This window comes from Macrotis lagotis, chromosome X (assembly GCF_037893015.1).
Source record: "Macrotis lagotis isolate mMagLag1 chromosome X, bilby.v1.9.chrom.fasta, whole genome shotgun sequence".
Classification (NCBI taxonomy): Eukaryota; Metazoa; Chordata; class Mammalia; order Peramelemorphia; family Peramelidae; genus Macrotis; species Macrotis lagotis.
The window spans coordinates 376,475,611-376,483,271 of record NC_133666.1 but is presented as its reverse complement, the minus strand read 5'-3'; the positions used below and the strand labels follow the sequence as shown (position 1 = coordinate 376,483,271).

Sequence of the window (7,661 nt, the reverse complement as noted above, 5' to 3'; positions counted from 1 at the left end):
AATGAAAGCTATCTACTCACTTCTTCCTTCATGTTGTCGCCTTCTCCTGACATACCTCATGTCACTGTCTGTGTTTCCAAAACTTTTTTTAAAAAATATAAAGACCTGTAATTTCTTCCATAGAAACGAAACTTTTAATCATAGAATCCTAGCATCATATACTAAAGTGTCCAGGATGCTTTAGACATGGAATTTTTGAAATTTTTTCTTGTACTATGAATCTCTTTCATAGTTTCATGAAATAGTTTAACCCCCTTTTCAAAATATTCTTTTAAATGTAAAAAATAAAATATACAGAAATACAAGGTCAATTATATGGTGATAAACATTTTAATAAATTTATCATGTTGACATACATAAGTGCACATATGTTCCATGTATATATGAAAATGTTTGTAAAATATGTTTGCATTATTCACATTTATTTGCAAAATTCTATCCACACATATGCATATAAACACATACATATGCAAACACACACACATGCATGCATATGTGTTTGTTCATTTGCCTCAAATTAAATCCCATATTTTGAAAGTTCCTTTAAAGTGTTCTGAGTACCCACCCCAAAACCCAAGAAAATCGTTTCTTTGTACAGGAGAATATCTGAAATTAACATTCTTCCACCTAGAAATAGACTGGAAGCAATGAATCAATATGATACTTTATTAAAAATGTTTTTAAAGTGTTTCAGTCCTATATTGCCTCTATCCCTGTGTGCCCTGACCCCCCCCCCAACAAGCTTTGAGGTTCTGGAGCAACCAACATACATCCTTTTCTCTACCCCTGCCCCCCACAACAAAAGTGCTAGTTCTTCCCTTCCCCAGGTTTGAGGGAGGGGCCATAGACAGTGTCCCAGCCTCTTCTTTCATCCCAGAGATAATATAAACTGGAGAATTGACAGGACCTGATGGATGGAGGGAGGGGGAAATCATGATAGGAAAGGGTCTAGTGGAAATGTTGGGGGGAGTGGGGATAGTGGAAACAATTCTGGGTCCTGTCAGGAAAATTGGGTTGGGGGGGGTCTTAGTTTGGGCTCTAACTCATTGGATGACCTTAAATAGTTCTTTCCCCTCAATGAATTTTTTTTTCTTTCTGCAAAATTAAGGGGTTAAACTCTTGTGATCTCAAAGGTCCTTCCCAGTTCTAAGATTCTGTGACAAATGGACTGTCCCCAGGGCTCCAACCAGGATCCAACTACAAAGTGAGTCTCTTCCTCACTGTCTCTCTCCCTCTGGGAAGTCATGGCAGTATCATTCCACAAGGGAAATGGTTCTAATAAAAGTTTCAAAAGACTCAGTTTGATTTTTTTTCTGGCTTTAAATCCTATGATGATTAGAAAGATGGTAGTGGTAATAGGGTGATAGTCCTCAAGGAGGAATAACTGGTTTGTAATTCTGGATCTGGGACTAGGTCTGAAAATTTTTGGAAATCCCCAGGATAAATAAAGCCTTATCTCCTTTACTTTCCTTATGTGGAATCAGGCTGGGGTGGAAGTTAGGGAAGAAAAACAAAGAATGGATGGGAGAGAGATCCTGGTCCAATTCCTTCACACATTGTACCAGGTGAGTAATGTACCTGGAGTAGAACCCCTGGGGATAGGAAAGACCAAGTCCAAGGGGTGAGTGACCAACACATCATAGATACTCTTGTTAGGTGGCACCACCTGAAAGAGAGCATCCAAGTCCCCTAGGGAGCCAGTGGGACCTGTGGCTTTAGGTGCTAGCCCCCAGTAGGGAGGGCCTGGGGAAGGCAGACACTGAGGGCAAGGTGGAGGTGGGAGTTGTGCCAGGGGGCATCACCACATTTGGGGTGTATATTGGGGAGTATGATGTGGGCAGCTGTCCCCAGAGGAGGACCCTGGCAGCTCCTGATAGCTGTACCTGATTTGAAGTACCCTGAATTATAGGAAGGGGCAGGAGAGGCCAGGAGACTTGCTCAGGTGAGAGAGAAGGAGCTGAGACCCTCCTGTAGATCCTAATAGCCCTGCTTGGGTTGAGGTACCCTGCAGAAGAGGAATGGGCCAGAGGGGCCAGTGTCGCCCCTCTGAGGGAGAGGATAAAGAAGACAGTGGAGAAGTAGGCGCTCTGTGGCCCCACAAAGACACCTCTTGTGACTTGGAGAGGGGGCCCAAGGGCCAGGACACTGACTCTGAAGTGAAAGAAGAGGAAGAAGAGGAAGATGATGGCCTTGGGGGCTGAGGCCCTTCTGGAATATCCCCTAGCAAAAAATCAATGTTGAAGGAGTTGTTGGCTGGGTTGGGGCTAGGAGGCTGGTAAGGACAGCCATAGATAACATATGGGGTCAGGTCCTTGGCAAAGGCTTTGCCCTGACCACCCCTCTCCCCTCGATGGGCCACAGCTGTGTTTTACAAGCAAAGGGCCTCAGCAGGGATCTGGTTCACATCCACTGCCCAAAAATTCCCTTTGGCCTGTGGCTTTTCCGGGTCCTTGGGCACCTTGTGGAAGCATCGGTTAGAGGAGAGGTTGTGCCTGATGGAATCCTTCCACCCTTCATAGTCATCCTTGAAGAAGGGGAACAGGGCTTGAACCTGGTGAATGATCTGGGCCAGTTTGAGCCTCCGGGCCGGGGCAGCCTGGATCACCAGGGCTATCATGGCCAGGTAGGTGTAGGGAGGTTTGTCATGCTGAAGGTATTTCTTCTTTCTTTTCTTCTTGGGGGGGGGGGGCTCTGGCTGCGGTTCTAGCTCCGGCCCTGGCTGTGGGGGGCCAGGGCTGGAGCCCCCTTGGGGCTCCGTGGAAGGGAAGGACCCAGCACTCTATTAAAATTTAAAAAAAAATCAGTCAGTATCTATTTTCTACAATTAGTAAATTTAAGTAATCACAGTTCTCATAATATCTCTCAATGAACATTCCTCAAGTTCTCTTAAAATTTCCTGAGATAGGACAGCTCACCTAGAGACCTACTAAATAAGAGTTTGCAGGATAATTCCTCTGGCAAAGCTCTCCTTCAGATTTGCTAATATAATATGCTGACCTGTCTCTGTTCTTAGAAACTTTTGTAATAAAGGTAAATGCAAAATTCATGTAGGGAGGTCAAACTTTTGTTGCTTTCTAGAATGCAGGAAGGAAATATTTTTTTTTTGTTGATGAGAAGCAGAGCAAAGGTGACTATTCTCATTTAGTTTTTTTTAACCCCCCTGGAGACTTCTGTGGAACAAAAAGTGGCAGATTAGGAGAAGATGATCCCAAAGAAATTTTCTCAGGACTGCTTCTATGTGCTTTGTAATTTACAGAAGACTGGAGGCAAAGTGGATCAAATACTGGATTTGAGTCAGAAGAGCTTAGTTCAAATGCTGTCTCAGACATTACCTCAGTCATGCAACTGTAAACTTAAAGAGACTATGCATCTTCATTGTGAAAAAGGAATAAATGTTACTGTGAGGGGCAACTTGACAAAATAGCAAAAAATACTAGTCTTGGAAACAGGAAGGCTTTGATTTAAGTATGACCTCTGACATATATTAAGCTCATTGACCACAAGTAAGTTAGTTACCAGGTGTGTCTCAGGCATAAACAGTAGCTCTCTAGTAGCTTAAAAATGAGTTATCTAAGAAATTCTTCCTTTATTCCATCCCCTTCTTGCATTACATTTCATGTTATCAGCAGCACCTCCTAGAAATAATGGTTTTCATTGATGGAGAACTTGAATTGCCTCTCTTAAAACCACGTTATACAAATGTTGCCTATCCATTGCAGTACAGAGTATCACATGTTAATGAAATCACACATTTATAAAAAGAAGGAAAAAAATAACCTGAAACATTTACATCATACCGTTGCTACTCTCCTCAAAAAGAATGGGCTATTTTATTTATTTCATGCTAATCCTTCGTATATGAGGTATAATTTAAATTCATATCTTTATTAACTCCAAATCACAGACTCTTTGGAGAATTTGATGATCAATAAAAGACTTTAACCTGGTTAGAGCAAAGAAAACTTCATGAGGAAAATAGTTAGAACACCAGGACTGGAGTTCAAATTTGTTCTTAGACACTGACTGTGTGATCTTGGACAAGTCACTCAATCTCTATTTGCCTCACTAAAGTCATCTACAAAATGGGGATAATAATGCTACAGACATCTCAGACTTGTGAGAATCAAAGGAAGTAAAATTTGTAAAATGCTTTCCACAGGGCCTATAACACTGAAAGCAATATATAAATGTGATTTGTTATTATTATTATAGACAATGTCATCTAAGTTGTTTGAAGGAAGAAAACTTTTAGTAATGTCTTAAGGAGTAGTACCTTCTAAATATCATTTGTCATTAATATTTGTCACTATTGTTTCTCTCTTGCTCATCATTCTGTCTTTCTAAGTCACAGTAAGATTACAGAACCAATAATAGCACATTTTAAATGAATAAGAATACTAGAATAGCCACAGGAAAACCAAAATCAGGAAGACTTGAGTTCAAAAGGCCTCAGAAACTTAATTATTGGCTAGCTGTGTGTCTTTGGGCAGGTCACTTAATCTTACTTTGACTTTAACATTAAAAATTAAAAAAATTCTCTAGATATCAATGCTAAAAAAAAATTTAAATTATCCCAACAGCAATGAACCTCTAAAGGTTTCCCACAGGGTGTTTTGTCTGTGTGTGTTTGTGTGTGTGTGTGTGTGTGTGTGTGTGTGTGTGTGTGTGTGTGTATGTGTGTGTGTGTGTGTGACGTGCTTGACTTGGAAAGTATGAAAAGGTTTTGTTGCTGTTTGTTTTTAATTTTCTGGGTTTTTTTACTTAAAAGACTGTATGGTGATGAAGACATAACAACTTTTAGTACTTTTCTTGTATGTGCTATATTTCCTTGTATTCGGTTTATATTCTATGTGATCCTTTACACTTACTAGTACCTCAGCAAATATTCTCTGATCTGTTTTTAAATAAGGTTAAGTTTATTTTCACAGATGAACAACATCTATTTGATAAACAATAACCTTAAATTTATTTTATTTGTGATGAATTATCTGCTTACTCCAGGACACATGCAAAATCCTCCTTTCCTTATTTAGGGAACAGAAGCCCATATTTAGTCACAGAGTCAGTCAGATTCTTTTTTCCACTTCTTTTCTCCTTATTTTCCCCTCCCTTTTCACAAATACTTAAAAATCCTCAAAGTGAGCAGTAAAGATTTGAATAAAATAAAAATAATAGTAAGCAGACTGGAGACCTCAAGTGGTTACAGAAAATCCTTAACACTTTAGAAATGAACTCGTTCTAAAGGAAAGAGAAAGTTAGATTTGAGGTTGCCACCATCACCCTAATCTGGATCAGACTGGGAGGGCACAAACCATCTTTTTTTTTAATATGAAGCTATAAAGAATTTCCATTATTAAGCTCATTTGGATAAGTAAATCTCAGATATTAGTGTTCTCCTTTCTACTTCCATAGATGGCATATTTATTTAGTACCAAATCATTCCACTGGACAGGACTTTGCCTCAAAATATAGAAATGATAATCAGTTCAAGAAATTGATTATCACTGCATTTCAAAAGTCACAGATGTCACACAAATAATCCTTAATAAAATGACTGAAGTTAGATTCTCTAATTCAGAGTTGACTGTTTAAAAATCAACACTGAATTCATTAAGAGAAAAGAAAACCCAATTTATGAATCAGAGACATTTTGCTATGATGGGAAGAATACTTTGAATTAGAAGATCTTCATTCTAGTCTTAAATCTGTCTCCAACCTATCTTAAACTTTTGGGCAAGTAACAACAACTTTGTGATCCATTTTCATCTATATTGTGTATGTGTGTGCAAGTGTGTATGTAATTCCTAACTTTATGATGATTTTAGGTCCAAATTACTAATACCATTGAGTTCAGTTGAGTTTTATATGCATCTTCCTTGAGTATTTTTATTGGATTCCCCTTAAACCTTGTCCAGAAAGCATTACACACAACAAAAATGCTAAAAGGAAATATGTGTATGATCTTGAATAAAAAAAAAATCATTTAAAAATTTTGCCTTTTAATTACTTTTTTTTAACTTTGGGTAGATCACTTAACTTCCCCAAATCCCCATTTATTAAGGAACTATGTGGGCAAGATGGCCTAAATCAGTAGTTCTAAATTTAAATAAAAATTTTGTGGCATATAATTTACAGTATATTTAATCAGAAATCAAAAATAAATATGATCGATATTTTCTTGGTTTTTCTTACATATTTCACAATTACAATTTAATTTTTACAGGCTACAAATGAGTTTGGTACCTCTGATGATTTCTGAACTCCCTTCCTACTATTAAGCTAAGAAACTAGAATCCAATGATCATAGATATCAAGGACTAAATTCACCTGTGATTATTATTGGGATGACTTTTTCCTTTGCTCATCTGAATTAAACTAATTATACTCTAGCTCACCATTTTTACAATGCTGATCTCTGGTACTCGGATAAACCATTTTCTCAACCATCCAACAAGTTATAGATAGCAAATTCTATATACATGTTGTATCTCTTACAGATAATATTGACAAGCCCCACATTTTTGTTCCAGGTTCATTAAAATAGAGATGTTGAAATTAGTGATCTTGGTAGGAGGATAAACCATTTACCAAATCTCTGTCTGAGGTCATAATAGACAGGACAGGGATTCTTCTGATGGTTTCCACCCTTTCTTCACATCCTTTACACATAAAAAGTAACAGAATAAAAGCAATTCATTTACTAAACTTTATCTCAAAATATGAGATTTAGTTTAATGTTGAAAGTAAGAACATTTTTCATAATTTGTTTTAGAACCCTTTTAAGGAGGTGGGGGTGGTGAGTCAAAATGGCAGAGAAAAGTCAGGAACTTTCCTAAGCTCTCTCAGGCTCCCCTCAGAAATAACATTAATCAAACCTCTGTATGGATTTTTGTAGTGACAGAATCCAAAAAAGATCACTATGTAGCAATTTATAGCTTAAGACATATGGGAAGAACTTCAACAAATTTCTGTCTCACTAGGGTGGCAGAGGAAGGGGGGTCTAGCCATAGGGAGCACAAACCAGTGAAGGCAGCATGTGGAGGAGGTCAGCCAAAGATTCTCAACAAGAACAGAAATCTTCTGCTAAGGCCTATGGGTCCTAGTTCAGCAAACCATTTGACAGGACTCCAACATAGAATCTGTTTGTAATAGGCATAATTGGGCTTGATGGCAATTCACTAGCAATCCCAAAATAGAAAGTCTGTGGGTGGGCCCCCATCTTCTACACAAAAAACTCAAGACTGCTCTTTTGTGGCTTAGAAGCAGAGCTCAAAATGAGTAAGAAAAGTCAGAGAAAAGTCATGCATGACAAAGGAATGTTATTATGGAGACAAGGAAGATCACAATACCATCTCAGAAGAGGATGAAAGAAAAATGTGAAAACCCAGAAGAGAAAAACCTAAAATAATAAAAACACTTGAAAGATCTCAAAAAAGCTTTCAAAATTTAAGTAGAAAAGTTGGGAAAAAAATTTAAAAGAAATTCAACATCTTTAAAAGAGAAATGCAAAGATTGACTGAAGGAAAGAATTCCTTTAAAAATATAATTGGGCTGAGCAACAACCCTGGAGTCAGGAGGACTTGAATTCAAATCCAGACTCAGACACTTAATACTTAGCTGTGTGACCTTGCACATGTCATTTAAACCCATTGCATTGCAAA

The 7,661-nt window shown here is 38.0% G+C and overlaps 1 pseudogene; it reads right to left on the bottom strand.

Moving 5' to 3' along the window:
• Positions 1-1,549: 1,549 nt before the first annotated feature.
• On the bottom strand, positions 1,550-7,219 carry LOC141499153 (forkhead box protein H1 pseudogene; annotated as a pseudogene).
• Positions 7,220-7,661: the final 442 nt, after the last annotated feature.